This window comes from Typopeltis vanoorti, chromosome 7 (assembly GCF_054136105.1).
Source record: "Typopeltis vanoorti isolate ZY-2024b chromosome 7, IOZ_Tvanoo_1.0, whole genome shotgun sequence".
NCBI lineage: Eukaryota > Metazoa > Arthropoda > Arachnida > Uropygi > Thelyphonidae > Typopeltis > Typopeltis vanoorti.
Window position 1 is genome coordinate 105627789 of NC_143555.1, and position 17716 is coordinate 105645504.

The following is a 17716-nucleotide window of genomic DNA, read 5'->3' on the forward strand; positions in this document are numbered from 1 at the left end:
GTGCCTTTGTGCATCGCACACATTGCACATATGGCCGGCACGTCCCTGACTGTTTGCAGCTATTACACAGTTTTCACTAATCTCTCTCTCTCTCTCTCTCTCTCTTATTCAATGAAAATCTATTTAAATGACTTCTTATCATGCCAGCCTAATTCTCTTACCTAATTCAATATTTGCCATTGTCACTAAAGATAAATGGCTGAAATGTTTTAGCTGATTTTTTGAATGTTCCTATTTTCACAGTCATTGTATTTTTTTGCTGATTTTTCTACTAAATTTATCATAACAATTATTTAATTTAGTCAAGAAATCCTGCAGTCTTATAGTAAATTTATTTAGGAGTAAAACATCATCTGCATAAAGAAAAGAGCAGAGTATTATTATTATTATTAACATCTGACCTCCATGGAGACTGAGATTCATCTTAGGAGGTGCACACTATTGCACACAATACTCATCCAACCGTGGTTTAAACTGATTCAGTGTATCTACATTCTCAACACATTCAAACAATGCATTAAACTCACCAACCAATCTCCATGCAAAGAACCTTCTCCTCACATCCTCCTTATATAGTTTTTAAGGATGGCCTCTTGTTCTGTCCCACTCTCCTATTCTATGAAACATTTCTTCCATCTCAATCTGATAACAACCCTTGACTAGCTTATATGTCTCAATCATATCCTATATCTTCCTCCTAATCATGAAGGTCTGCAGCTTACATGCTCTCAATCTGTCCTCGTACTGCACATTCCAGAGACCACTGACCAACTTTGTGAATCTTCTCTGGACCCTTTCTGACATATCCTTGTCACCGTGACAACCCGGCGACCAAACCTGTGCACAATAATCCATATGAGGCCTGATCAAGGCCTTATACAAAGCCATCACAAAACCTCTCTATTTCTGCATGTTAGCTCCTCTGCATCATTGCCATTACCCGATGTGATGTCTTCACAACTTGTGTAATGAGTCCCCTGAATTTCAGGTCCTTGTCTACCATCACTCCTAGATCTCTCATCTCCTCTACTTCCTTTAAAGTTTCCCCACCAAGTGTATACTTTGCATCCCATCATTGTTTACCAAATCTCAAAAAATTACACTTTGCAACATTGAACTGATAGTTCCACTTACCTGCTGATTCATGCAATCAATTCAAGTCCTCTTGCAAGGCCTTAACATCTGCTTGACTCTGCATTGCTCTCCACAATTCGGCATCATCTATTATCATCAATTTTAATGTAAAGTATAATAATAATACTTTACTTTACTCGATAATGCGATCCATATAGATAATGATGAACAGTGGAGATTATGTAGATCCCATTCTCACCTGATTTCACTTACAACTCAAATATAAAAAAAAAGGGTTTTGTGTTATGATGTCCCATTTACAATATAACTGTATAATCTTTTTAAACAGCTTTTCTCTTGGCACCTTGTAATATGCCTGATCCAGATATAGATCCTAGTTATATTCCAATTGTCTGCAATTTAATATCTGATTCTGCTATCCCCTATTTGGCCTGCATACCACTAGCTCTTCTCCAATCTTCCTGTGAAAAATTTCTCTTATCCATTTATCAAGCCTACTTGTATAAAACTTACGAGGAACACTCAATAGAGAAATTCCTCTGTAATTCACACATTCAGTTTAATTTCCCTCTTTATAGAGGGGGTACTAGGAGAGCTCTACTATAATCACTGAGAAATTGTAAATTCTACTTCTTCATTTGGCTTAACTCTTACAAAATGGATTGAATTTTGATATTTTCTTCAAAGGATAGAGAGAATTACACAAATCAATTTAAAAAGTTTTTAAATTAAAAGTAGGTTTTAGGAAACTGACAACATATGGAAACAGAGGCAGGCAACTTGTTCGTTACAAGAACTTTTTGTGAATTATTATTATTAACACCAGACTGCCACTGAGTCAAGACTCATGTTATTATTATTACTATTATTATACCCTCCACGCAGTCAGCATACTCATCATGGAAGATTCATTCAACTGACAAACTATTTATCATAGTGAATCTTAAAACCCTTAACACTCCTTGCAATAACAACAGATTCAGGTAATATGTTCCACTCACTAACAATTCTCCTTTAAAAAAAAATATACTCATCACACTCTAACATATTGAAATTTATTATACACTCTAACATAACTTCCAAGGATGGCTTCTTCCCCCTCTTGCCTTCCACTCCTTTTATAATACCCTCTGGATTAAACCAGTAAAATCTTCTCAACAACATAAATGTCTCTATCATAACAACTTTTTTCATTCTATTCACCAAACACTGCAATCCATATCTCTTCGACCACTCTCCATAGCCAGTATTCCAAAGTCCTGCTACTGTTGGAAGTTGGAAAATTAAACTAAATTTATAATATCCTCCTGATACTGTCTTATTCAGTCATCCCTGCATCATCTTCAGTGTTTCCGCATCACACTGAAAACCAGGTGACCAAACTTGAGCACAATAGTCCAAGTGTTCTCTGACCAGTGCTTTATACAGTGGCAAAACCACTTCCTTATCTCTACATGTTAGAGTACTTCCATCAAAGTGGTTCTATTATATGCAGTTTTTGCAACCTTTGTAATATGCCCTCTACACTTCAGTTTACTGTCAACCATCACTCCCAAATCTCAGGTTATATTTCTGCATTCCAAAATTCAACACCATGCGCTTATTAATATTGAAGCTAAAACCCCACTCCTTTGTCCAAGTCAAATTCGATGCAAATAGTCCTGAAAGGAATTAACATCAGCAGTAATATTTATATAATTCTCTGCAACTTTGCATCATCATCAACATCAGTATATGAAATATCAGTTAGGAAATGTTCATTATTTGACGCTTCCAGGGAGTCCAAGACTCATCGAGGGAGAGCACCTACTCTGCAACTTTCCATCTCCACTACTCAACCTCATCCACCTGTTATCCACCACCACTAGTATTTTTCACAGACAATCACAAACATCCATGCCCACAGCAGGATTCAAACCCGCAGCCTTTTGGCTGAAGAACAGATATGCTAACCACTTGGCCAACCAGGCCAGGCAAGTTCTATCTCCGTTATTATTAGGTCTATATAATTTTGGTTTATTCCACATTTCTTCATTGCTATTAGGATTGCTTCCTTTTTAATTGAATCAATGAATCAATATGTGATTTTCACCAGGCTCCTCCACCCCTACACCTGGTCCAAACCTCACCGGTATTTCTAGGAAATCAATAAAAATGAAAAGGAATCAAATGTGTGCTAAGGCAGATGAACCCAAATTAAAAATAGCTAGAAATATCACTAAAGCTCAGAAACACTGGATGAATTCAACGTGAAATCGGCATATGATATATGGCGATTAAAAAAGTTATCAAATATGTTATGTACCTTCAGCTGTGGTGGATAGGATATTATGATAATACTACTTTAAAATGATACATTATTGCTATACTTTGCATCATCAGCAAACAACTGAAGATCCCCAGTCAGTCAACATGATATGTTATTTGCAAATAATATATTAAAGATGCCAATAAATTATATTCTTGGTTTAATCCTTTATCCAAGTGTAAACAAACAAAGTTTGCAAGTGAAGTAACTTCATCACTATGCAACTCATATATAGAGGATAATGACTTTGCATCACTTGACTTAGTACCCCAAAATACAAAGCACATATCCTTATGGACATGTGTAATGCTATGCATTACCCAGATTGGCTTTGACCTTTATTGAGGTCTCATCAGTGATACCAATGTTGAAGTAATGCATGTACAAGTAGCCATAAGGTGTCACACCTTATTTCTCAAATACTCTGGATTAGAGATAGATGTTCAAAGTTTTGTCTCTCCAGTGTGGTTCACTCATGGCATATTTTAATACTGCACTGAATAATTTGGGTAGAGTTCTATCTCCTTTATTATTAGCTCTATATAATTTTGGCTTATTCCATATTTCTTCATTGCTATTAGGATTGCTTCCTTTTTAATTGAATCAAATGCTTTCTTATATTCTATAAAATGTAAGAATAATGCTGAGTTGTATTTTCTGCATATGTGTGTGTGTGTGTCTTAGTTGATTCAATGTCTGTAGATGGTTGATTGTGTTAAACCCCTTTTTGAATCTAGATTGTACATTAGGCTGAACTTCATGACTCAGCTACTTGTATATGTCTACTTGTGAAGTCATTACCCTCTATATACAACCTAGTCGTGAAGTGACTTCATGTGCAAACTTTGTTTGATTACACTTGGATAAAGGATGAAACCAAGAAAATAATTTCTTGGCATCTTTAATTTATAGTACAACCAAGTGAAATAATTTCACCATCTATCTCTAATCCACAGAATTTTAGCAATAACATGTAAAACCTTTTGGCTACTTGTTTATGGAAATATGACTTCTGCATTACTTCAAGCAGCCCAGACATCACTTAGCATCTCCTGCATGGAATCATACCTCGAATACAAATATTCAAAAGCTACAAAGAATACAGAACAAATGTCTGAGAATGAGTTTGGATGCCCCATGGTTTATCAGAAACTCCCAGATTCACAGAGAAGTCAACATTCCCTACATCACCCCCCCCCCCTCCTTCATGACCTAGCAGAAAAGTTCTTCATCAAGACAATTAATCATCCGAACCCACTAATCAAGCAATCTTCAGACTACAATGAAGCAGATTTCTGCAAATACAAAAGACCCAAGTCAATTCTATGCTCAGCTAATCTCACTACCCTTTCAGGGCGAGCTTAAAGCTCAATAATTCTCCACTCAGACAAAGGGGAATATGAAAAGCATTTATACTTCACCCATCAAGTCAGTATCATTATGCGTTATGCATGATATCACATATTGGTCTGGCTACAACTGATGAGACCTCAATAAGGGTCGTAACAGGTCTGGGTGGTGGTGGCTCTTCCCATAATGCATAGCATTATACATGTCTGCAAGGATAGGGGCATTGCATTATAGGATACCAAGGAGATTGATATGAAGTTATTAGCCTCTATATATAAGTAGCCCAGAATAAAACCAAGAATCTCTTGGCATCTTTAATATATAATATAACTAAAGGAAAAAACTTTAAATATTTACATTCAAGTTAAACAGTACCCTGGAGCATGCCACTGGTGACCCTCCTATTTTGAGGCCCCTGATGCACAACTTTCGGATATCATTCAGAGAGATAATCTCTGGTCCATCTAACCATTATACAACCTATTCCCATTCTTTGCAGCTTATACACCAACTATAATTATTATTTCATAATTATAGATTATCACATAATAATCTATAATTATTATGTGATAATGTATCAATCTCTTTTGCAAATTCTAAGAATATTAGAGTATATGATTCTCCTTTATCTAACACACTCGTTACCTTATCATAAAATGCAAGTCATCAGCAAAAATAAGACCTAACCTTTACAAATCCATGCTGATCATCTATAAAGAATGCTAGACTGAATTCTGTATTCTATTCCTAACCAATCCCTCCAACACCTTGACTAGAATTGTAGTTTTACAGACTCATCTATAACTGAACACTTCTGTCCTATAAGCATGCTTATGGAGTGGTATTATTTTGCCTTCTTTCCGCTCCTTAGGAACTCTACCTACTGCAGGACTTTCATTAAACAACATGATCAAGGGCATAGCTAACTGTTGTGCACATTCCTTAAGAATATGTGTGATATGTCATCTATTCCCACAGCCTCATTAACATCTAATCTAATCAACACCTGATGCTCCTATTATTCTTCACTTCCAATTCTCCTAATCCTTGACTTACTTTTATATATTGCATGCCATCATTTATATCAGTATGATACACTCTGATAAAGTGCTCGCTCAGTAATTCCACCATATCTTTTGCTATGGGTCACTCAACTGCCATGACAATCTGCCAAAATTATTCTTTCTCTTGATTAGTATATTGTGGAAACATTCCCTTGAATTAACCTTGGCCTGTCCAGCCAGCCAATCTCCTTTCATACTGCACCTTTTCTTTCTTTACCATTCTCATTACCTTCCTAGTCTGCACTTTATAATCTTCATGGTGCCAGTCACCACCAACTGTCTTGTACTTCCTCCATAGCCTTTTCTTTTCCAGCAATTAATTATATTTCTTTTCCAATAATTAATTATAAGAGATTCTCTTTTCGTTTTTTTTTTAAAGGATAATTTGCTTTTCAACACTCTCTTCTCCTCTACTAGTTGCAAAATGTCTCCTTTTGACCATTCATTGTTACTCTTTTTGGAATAATCCAGATTTTTTCCACCTATGTCCATCAATTCTTCCTTTTACTTTAGCTAATCCATGCAGTTCTTGATTTCTCTATTGGACGAGGTAAGCTGCAATTATAGCTTCCCCTACGATTATTAAAGCATTGTACCAGTGATAAATAGGTTTATTTTACAGATATTTAGTAGCATTTCTTCTGAAATTTATTTCTCCTATTCCAATTTTCCAACAATACATTTGTAAGAATCTAAAAATGGTGAAACTTTTTCATTAACATCTAAGATAATCGTGATGTCTCTCTAGTTTGTGTCATCTGTTTCCTCTTGAAGTTGTTCTAAAAATTTTTAATATTCTACTCCTTTATGGAAATGGTTTTGTTCATAAACTTAAAAAATTTTAAGGTAAAAGTTCTTTTTGTTTGATTTAAATCTGATAGATCTAGAACAGATGGGTCTTAAATCAGTGATTATATTTATGAGATGCTTTTTGATTATAAGTGCAAATTCTTCTCTGCACTGTTGAGGTCTTCTTGCATTGTAATATATTTGGCCTTCATTTAGGGCGATCATATGTACATCTGAAACTCTGATAACTCCATCTAAATCATTTTAGCTCCTCTTCGAATAGTCTTAGCTCACCACCTTTAAGCATGTTTCTAATGTTTACACTCGAGAAGTGAAATATCTTCTTGAGCACCATGTAGCAAATTTTTTCCAAATGGTTTTGGGGCAGGAACATCACATCACTGAATGTGTTGGCACTGTTGTTATGTTTTGAAATAATATCTATGGAATTGTTTTGCAGACTACTGTAACCGGCTTACCAATTCTCTGTTACATTTACAGTAATAATCATTATTTGGATTGTGTTACAACCATTCGTTGCATTACACTTGTCAGATGATTCTGTTGAAAATACAGTTTTTTTTCCTGCCAGTTGAAAGGTACTCTATAGTTGCTGTACCTGTAGAGAGAGTACTGGAGTCATGCTAGAGCTATAAATCATTTATAATTAAAAGAAACACTCATTAACCACAGTGAAAATTATTTAATTGTAAATATTTCATCCTAAGTATCTTAGGACATCATCAGTACAGTACTTTAAAACAATAATAGGAATAACATACAGTTAAGGCGCATGATTACAATAGAATCTCATTAAACGTGCGTAACGTGTTACAGAAGTAAAAAAAATAAACTTAAAAAAAATTATTTAACACAATTTTGTATGACAATTTCCCATTCTTTTTAATATTATTATTTCGGGCAACTCCAAGGAGTCGACAGACTCATCGAGGGAGGCCCTAATATCATGTCAAGAATAACTATTCGACATTCACACAGTATCTATCATACCTCGCCTTGAACTCATTCACGGTCATAGCACCCACAACACTCTCTGGCAGCTTATTCCAGTTGGATTGATCTTATAGAAACCCTTCTGTAATTTGAATGTCTCAATCATAACACCCCTTTTCCGCCTATCAACCAATTTTTGCAACCCACAAATCTTCAATCTGTTCTCATAAGGTTCATTCCACAGACCTGCCACGATCTTGGTCACTCGTCTCTGGATCCTCTCCACCCCCCATCAAGAAGAAACCCTGGTGCCCATATCTGGGCACAATAGTCTAGATGGGGTCTTATCAGGGTTCGATACAGAGGAACAATAACTTGTTTGTCTCTGTTTGTTAAAATATTTTTCAGTAACCAAGTGATTTGATGAGCTGATTTAGCCACTTTTGCAATGTCTCCCCTAAACTTCAACTCTCTATCTACCAACACTCCCAAATCCCTGGCCTCGTCAATCTCCTGGAGTACAGTTCCACCAATGTGATATACTGCTGCTAATCTTTTCACTCCAAAATGCATAACCTTACACTTTGCCACATTAAATTGACATCCATTTTCCCTAGCCCAGTCCTCCAAACTATCCAAATCATCCTGCAAAATTTTGACATCCTGTGCATTCACATTTGCTCTACCCAACTTTGCATCATGCAAACAAGTGAACACTTGCTCTCAGATCCTTTCCTATATCGTTAATGAACAAATTGAAAAGTAGTGGTCCAAGAACAGAACCCTGCGGCACACCACTAGTCACAAGCCGTCTTTTGGACTCCACTACTGAGTAAACCACTCTCTGGTATCTTTCTATCAACCACCATCTTATCCATCTCACCAATCCTATATCCATCCCCATCTGCTCCAGTTTACTGATTAGAGTTCTATGTGATATCCTGTCAAAGGCCTTGGCAAGGTCCAGTAGAATCACTGTAAACCCATTACCCTTATCCAGTTCAGCTGTCACTGTGTTATAAAACGTGAGCAAGTTACTGAGGCATGATCTGCTCTTCACAAAACCATGTTGCCCCCCCCCATACAGTATCCCATTTTTTTCTATCCAATCCTGTATTCTTCTCTTGACTAGTTTCTCCAAGACCTTGACAACGATTCCTGATTCAGTGGAACTATTTTCCCCTCTTTCCACCCCCTCGGGACTAACCCAGACCCGAGACTCAGATTAAACAAAATGGTCGAGGGTACGGTACTGACAATTCTTTAGCCACTTCACGTACGACACGAGCTGGTATACCATCTAATCCCACAGATGTATTGACATTGAGGTTTTGCAATAGACAACTCACCTCCACCTCATTCACCACAATTCCCATATAATCTATTGGTTCATTCATTTCTGCAATGTCACCACCTGGATGATATACTCTTGTAAAGTGCTCGCTCAGTAATTCAACTATATAAACTGATTCGGTTATCTCCCTACCATCGGCATTCTTTAAAATCATTCTGCCATATACATTTTTTCTTTTACTTGCAACATATCGAAAAAACTGTTTAGAATTCTCTTTAGCCTGCATGGCCAATGTTCTTTCGTAATCCTTTTTTTGCTTTTCTTACCACACTTGTTACCCTTCTGGCCTGGGCTTTATACTGTTCATGTGCCTGCCAGTCACCTTTCTCCTTAAATTCCCTCCATAGTTGTTTTTTTTTTTTTTTGCAGTTCAAGCTGAATGGTGGTATTCATCCATTTAACACCTACTTGATTTATTATTCGGACTCTAGGTATACAGTCAGCCATTGCTTCATGCAAACACTTTTTAACCACCTCCCATGCACAGTCAACTTTTAGCCCTTGCAGTTGTACATGCCATGGCACTGAACCAATCAATCTCCTAAGCTTGTCATACTTACCAGCCTGATAATTCCACATGTACCCTGTCTTAATTGTAAATTCCACACCTTTAGCCACCTCCCAAGTCAAGACCCTATGATCACTCTCACCAATTGGTGGCAACGTGGTCATATTCGTTACAGCCAAATTCTCAGATGTAGTTACTAGGTCAAGCACTCTCTGATCCCTAGTATTTTCCATTACATGCTGTCGCAGATAGTTATCCCTTAATAACCACATAAAATCCAATTCCTTCCTCCCATGTGTCCTCTCCTCCTTCCAATCAATGTTACTATAGTTGAAATCTCCCATAATAATTACCCTCCTTCCACTCATTTCTTCTATTTGCTTATGCATACTATCTCCACTATTTATTCCATCACCTGGTCTATAGCAGCACCCAACTGTATATATTGTTCTGCTAGTTTCAATCTCACACCAAATAGCCTCAAATGTGCTCTTTTTTCTATCCTACAGTTCCACTTCTATTCTCCTTGGCTGTAGCTCATCTGCTATCATCAATAACACCTCCCCCTATTTTATTCTCCCTGTCTCTCCTGAACACACCATACCCTCACATTCAATCCCACTAGCTGTGTCATTTTCTGTCAGCCATGTTTCACTAATGCCAATAACCTGTGGTCTGGAAGTGCCAACCATGGCCAAAAATTCTTCCCTCTTGTTCCTAATACTTCTGTACTTCTGGCATTTGTATACATGAATTGCAGAAGCCGATTTGTCTCATCCCTATTTTGATGCCTTATACTAACTATCCCATTCTGATTCGTGGTCTTTCCTACTCGCTTGGGCATATTACACACATTCACACACTGAACTGTCTCTAAAATCTACATATCTACTTCTCCCCCCCCCCTTAATAACTCTGGTTTCCCTAGTTCTGTACATTCACTTCCACTACATTCGACAACACCTTTTCAAGTCTCCATACACCAAATCCATTCAAATGTAAACTCCTTTCGCCCATTGAACTCATTCCACACATGCACAAATTCCACACCACTCTTCAAACATAATTCACGCATAAAGTCATTGGCAATTATGGCTCTCCTTCTATACTCTTCACTGTCATACTGCGGCAACAGACTCACCATCCTAACTCTCTCACTCTTTTCTTTTGCTACCTCAAGCAATTCCTTCACATTCTCACTCATAGCATTTTTGTTTCCTTTCAAATCATTTGTACCCGCAACCACTATCAATTCCTTCACCCGCTGTTTTTGCATTCTAATTGACTCGCTTACATTCTTTACGTTCGCACTGGGTTGGTACGATTTTGTTAAACTCTCAACTAACACACCTCTTACTAAGGAATTCCCATACAACACGGTCTTTCATTTTGTTTACACTCACTTTCATACCCTTATTTTTTCTATCATACTTTTGCCGATTATTAGTCGGAACGCTTGTTAAAGATTTTTTCCAATGCTCCAGCTGCTGATTTACTCTATGTATCGCTCTGCATAATAGTGCTATTTCACTCATTGCGTCAGTGTCATCATTTTTATTCTCTTATGATTAATTCAATCGTTCTGTATGCTTAACTTCATTCTCTCTTTCAATGCCACTCTCACAGCTATCAGGTACTACCTCACAAATATCATCATCACTTGAATATCTCTGTTATCTAGATTCTCACTTTCGACAACGATATTACTCACACAACCTGAAACACTCTTTAAATCCTCACATTCTTTACACCTTTTGCACATATTCACTCCACTATCATTGTTTAACCAGACTCCAACCGCTCTCTTTGCAAACGGTACACTGAATCAAGTCTTTTAAGTTAAGATTTTTAGACAAATATGGGGACCTGGATGCCATCTTTGTATTCCTCTTTATGGGAGCCATGTGCACAGACTTTTCCCAATGGATCCAATGGTTTGGATTTTCAATTCCGTGTTGAGAGGGGCCAGAAACGCATCTTGGAACCACATTCGTCTTTTTAAACCGCAGAAATTCGGCCTCTCTCAACACGGAATTGAAAATCCAAACCATAAGATCCATTGGGAAAAGTCTAAACTTTTACATAGATCTTTATATAAACATGAATTTATACAAAGAAAGTTCTGAAGCCCTACTACAAAGACCAAATTTAAACTGCAACGACGTTCTTACTATTCCTAAAGTATGGGAAATTGTCACACAAAATTGTGTTAAATAATTTTTTTTTTTTTTTACTTCTGTAACACATTACGCATTTTTAATGAGATTCTATTGTAATCATGCACCTTAACCGTATGTTATTCCTATTATTGTTTTAAACTACTGTACTGATGATATCCTAAGATACTTAGGATGAAATATTTACAATTAAATAATTTTCACTGTGGTTAATATGTGTGTTTCTTTTAATTATGATCGCACCACAGGTTTCGTTTTTTAAAAAAAAAATCATTTATATTATTATTATTTGTCACCTCCAGGGAGTCCAAAGACTCATCGAGGGAGAGTGTGCCAACAGCATCGAACGATTGGCCCCCTTTCAACTACTAACCGTGCTCAAACTTACTTAACTGAGCCATTAGTAGCAGAGGCTCTACCAATCGACCAACCTTTGCCGGCATTTATATATAACACAATCATCTTTTCCGATTGCAAATAAAAACATAACAACTTATGTCTCTAGCTACATATGAACATTTTTCAATATGGATGGGTCAGTCTGTCTAAATTAATGCTGCTAGAGAGAGTGAGAGAGAAAAGTCATTTCGTTCATTCTGCTGATTAATTTGCCTCAAGCTAACTATAATGATATTCATCTTATGATTATGATTACTGTGTACATGATTTCTTCACAACAATCAGAGAGACAATAATTAAACAATCATTAAAAACAATCAATTTCTTTATGGAAAATTTGAAAAGACAGGGAAACAAAGACTGTTCATTTCAAGATGTCTTAGTAATTTTAACATTGAAATCTGAATGGTTTTCTTCTTCAGATTGTGTACATGAAATATTCATGAGGTATTTTGATGAACTATTATATGACATATTCACAGTGACTATTTCATTTAATATTTTGATAAAATATTAAATGAAATAGTCACGAGGTCAAAGAGAAAAATGCAGATATTATGAAATGTTGGTAACAAGGTACTAATCATCATTCATTACTGAACTAGATCACGATTTGACTATTTAAGAGAATCCTCCGCTACATAGGAACAAAATTTCATTTCATTAGTGTGCTCTCATACTTTGCCATGTGTCTCCACATACACACGTACGCACGCATTCACACAGAGAGAGAGAGAGAGAAAATAAATTAGTCCACTGAATAAAATGGAATAGAGATTTGGTATGTTAATAAGTATCAAGGAAGGTGAAATGTCTGAGTGCTTATATGGAAAATAATTGAGATAAAACTAAGCATGTGTCAGTGTGCACATTTGGACATTGTTTCTCACGCAGATCTCATCATCATCAAATTCCTGCCATGTACCCTCAAGGGGTGTACAGGATATGATAGTACTGCATGAAAAATTTACATCATTACTAATTCCTATCTACAATTTTCCTCCAAATCAGTCTGTTAGCTGTCAAGAACTCAAACATTATCAAATCTTACATTTCTATATTCTAAGGCACTTTTTGCCGTAACAATATACCTAGATTTGGTCTTCCTCTGGGTCGTTTTCCTGCCAACCTGGCAGAGAACACTTGTTTTGCTAATCTTTCCTCTCCCATTCTGTTTAAGTGACCATACACCTGAGATTAGCTCTGTTAACGCATTCCTGAATGCTGACACTGCCAAATTCTTTCCTAATATGCTCGTTTTTAATATGATATTGCCATTGATGTCCTCTGTTCAATTCACTAATTTTCTCAGAACTCTCATATGAGAGGTCTCCAGTCTTTGGCCAAGTGTTTTACTTCTGACCCAGCTCTCAGATCCATAAGTTAAAATTGGTTTGAAAACTCTCTTGTATACAGCTAATTTAGTGTTTTGACTAATCTCTCTCTTACTCCATATAAATTTATTCAGTTCACTTCCTACAATACCAGCTTTGTTGATTCTGTTGTCTATTTCCATATTCAATTTACTATCTTCACTAAAAAGCATGCCTAAGTAGCTGAAATGTTTGACTTGTTCTATAAGTTCTCCTTTCCCAATGCTTCTGCTTATTTTCATTGTCTTTGTCTTGATGACCTTCATACCATATCTATTACAACAGTTATTAAATTTAGTTAGGGAATCTTGCAGACTTATAGAGGATTTATTTAGGAGTATAACATCGTCCGCATAAAACAAAGAGCTGAGATTAACATCTCCAATTTTGATATCACATTTAATACCACTTTCCTTCATAATGTGATGCATATACATAATGAATGACAGAGGGGATAAAGTACATTCTTGTCTGACACAAAAATTTTACTTTAAACCATCTTCCTGTACTTCCTTCAATTCTAACTGCTGACTTACAACTCAAATAAAGACTAAGTATTGCTTGATATAATGCTCCATTGAACAATATAACTATAGCATTTTGAAAGCTTTTCTCTTGGCCTTGTCATGTGCCATTTCCAGATCTACAAAACTTAAATACAGATCTTTGTTATATTCCCATGATTTCTCAACTATTTGTTGGAAAGTGAAAATCTGATCCTGACAACCTCTATTTGGCCTGGATCCAGCTTGTTCTTCACCAAGTATTTCTTCCACAATCCCTAACAACCCCTTTCTCAAGTATACTTGCATAAATCTTACTAGGAACACTCAGTAGAGAAATACCTCTGTAATTCTCACATTAGTTTTATTTTCCTTTTTATTTATGAGTACTATGAGAGCTCTACTCCAATCATTGGGAATTCGACCCTCAGTCCAGGCCTTCTGAACTATGTAGTGCAGCCACTATAACTTTTATACCGCAATACTTGAGCATTTCTGGTCGAATATCACCTACTCCTGCAACCTTTCCACATTTCAGGCCTTTTGATGGCTTTTTCTACTTCAAATATGGATATGTATTCCTGATTGCATGCCTGGTCAGTGTTTTTTATCACTGTGCTGTGATTACTGCTAGTTTCATTTAGGAATTTTTCGAAGCAATTTCTCCATACTTCAAGGATATCTTTTTCTCCAGTTTTCATGTCACCTTTATCATCTCTAATTCCTTTTACAACACTCTTTCCTCCATTTCTGAGCTTCTTCAATAACAGAATATCTTGCCACTTTCTTGATATTTATCTTCTATGTTCTTACCGAATGCTTCCCATGACTTTTGTTTGGCTAGTTTTACATAATGTTTAGCTTTCTTACATTTCGCTCTGTATTCTCTAAGGGCACAATCTGACTTTATTTGACAAGAACTTTTGATATGCTTTCTTCTTTTCCTTCATTGCTTCTTTAACTTCCTGTGTCCACAATGGAGTTCTGATTCCACATGCCTCTCTGGCTGAAACAATCAATGTTTTCTTCAGGGCTTGTCACTGAATCTCCAAGGTTTGGTTCCTGTTCTCAGACTCTTTTATTTTTTTCTTCAATAATGTTTGTGGTCTACAGTTTTTTTCTTTCATTTTTTTCTTCAATAATGTTTGTGGTCTACAGTTCATATCTGAGAGCTGCTCAACTTTTATTCACTTTTAAACTTTCTTACATGTTGAAAGTTTATTTTTCACTTGGTTAGACTATAATAAATTTAGTTTAATCCTTTATCCAAGTGTGAGCAAACAAAGTTTGCACCTGAAAGTATCTTCAGGACTGGGGTAAGGTGGTGCAACACCAGGACGACTCCTTGCACAGGTGGAGCAAAGGTCGAAACTAGTCTGGGTAGTGGCCCTTCCCTTAATGCATAAAATTAGACATATCCGCAAGGAGATATGTTTTGCATTATGGGAGATACTCAGATAGGAGTGATGGTATCTTGCTCCACCTTTGCAAGGAGTTGCCCTGGTGTTGCACCACCTTACCCCAGTCCTGAAGATACTTTCAGGCGCAAACTTTGTTTGCGGACACTTGGATAAAGGATTAAACTAAATTTCATAGATGTTCTTCTTTTCGATATGGAATTTGGTTTCATCATGCTCAAGACTAAATAATGATCACTTCCAATTTCAAATCCTCTGTATACACTCTGTTGTCCTGCACCAGAAAGAAAACACTATTGACAATAACATAGTCAATGAGACTTTTCTTATTCCTTGCCTCTTCTCTCCATGTGAATTTGTGCACATTTTTATGTTGGAACATGGTGTTAGTAATAACCAGTCCATGTCCTGAGCAGAAATCCAACAGGCATTTGCCATTATTATTAGCTTTGCACTTTTCTCCAAATTTTCTCAAAATATTTTAGTATGTCTGACAGTCATTTCCTACTCTGCTATTTAGATCTCCAACAAGGACCAACTTTTCCTTTTTCATTGTGTCAGTTGCTTTCTCTAAAGCCTCAAAAAATTCCTTCACTTCTATCTTAGTAGAACCTTTTGTGGAACCATAGGCACAAATAAGTCTCATTGTGTAGTTCCCATTCTGATATTTGCCCACTTCACTCTACTTTGGACTGCCTGTCATTCAAAAAGATTTGCCTCATATTTAGTGTTGAATACTATGGCTACTCCTTCTTTTCCTTCATTATCATTGCCTGAATATAACATTTTGTATTTATTGCTCAGAAAGACTCACCAGTTTTTGTCTTTTTTGTTTGTCACCCCTATTATGTCAATCTGGTACTAATCCAATTTCTTTGCTAGCTCCATTTCTTTGTCATTCAGGCTTCTTATGTTGACAGTACTGATCTTGAGCTCTGGTGATGTTGAGTTTGGGTACATTTTAGGATTTGTTCCAGTAGCTGACTTTTCACTGTTTGCCCTGGTTCCCTAGCAAAAACAACGTGTCCTTGTTTAACTGGGTGATGCCCCAGTCATCATGAAATTCTGTCATGTAGTATCATTTTTATATTTTGGTTTATACGAATAAGAATGCAATTTGATCGGCTAAATTCCAAACTGCCTGCCCATCTTCAGTCGTTCAGTATCCAGGTAGATACCCAACAGGGTGCACCACAAGAAGGTGAGGATTGGACATTAGGTCAGAAGCCCTGGTCGGTTCTCCGCATTCCTTTAAAGGCTATGTGGAGGTCTCCTCTCAGTTATACAGCTTTGACCCTTAAGTACTCCTCACACAGATCTGTCCAGTCATTTGCACCTCATCTCCAACTATGATTATTATTTCCATCATTCTCTTCCTCATATACATAGTTAAATTATGTGAATGTAATCTCCATTTCCAATTATTTGAAATTAATATAAATCAATTAAAACGAATTGAAAAATCTTATCAAAATAAAGTGGGACAATATGTGAATTATGTAAAGACCAATCAAACAAGACAGTAATGAAGAAATCATTGCTCAAACTTCTGTTTAGTTTTCAAGATATTCAAGTTTGTGAATTAACAGGTTGACTCACTCAGTGGTATATGAATCCTAAAATATTTAATGAATTGCTTTCAACAAGCTTCTCAGCCCCTACTTTTTATCAGCACTTCACTAAAACCACTTAAAAATCTGAGCAAAATAAATTGAGGGATTGTGTTAAAGATAGACCAAGCAAAAAAGTTATGAAGAAATAATTCCTCATACTGAAATTTTTGAACTTTCAGCTTGATATAACAATGATATGTTGATCCTAAAATATTAATATTTATTATGTTACTTTCAACAAGCTCCTTCCACCCCTTGGTACCTTACTAATTTTTCAAAGAAATCAGTATCAATGAAAGTGATTTCCATATATATATATATATATATCTTCTTCTTGTTTGGTGCTTCAATCCGAAGATTGGTAGATATAGCAGCACGTCACATCATCCTGTTCTGAGATCTCCTCTTTATCTCCTCATAACTCCTAGCGCCAGTTATCATCATTATGTTATTTATATATGAAATTGTTGGTCTGCCTCATAGCCTCTTTCCTTCTACAGTCCCCCTCCATTATTTCTGTAATCAGTCTGCCATCCTTCAAATGGTGTCCAATTAGGCTTTTTCTTCTCTTATTGATATGCTTCATTAATGACTTCTCTTCATGAACTATATTTAGAACTTCTTCATTACTTTTTCTTTTTGTCCAACTAATTTTCATCATTTTTCTCCAGCACCAAAGTTCAAATGCCTCCAACTTTTTGATGTCTTGTTTTGTTAGAGTCCAGGCCTCACAACTTTTTCACTAGCCTTTTTTTGAGCTGGATGCTAAGTCCTTTACTAGTAAAAACGTTTCTTCTGTTGTAGAATGCTT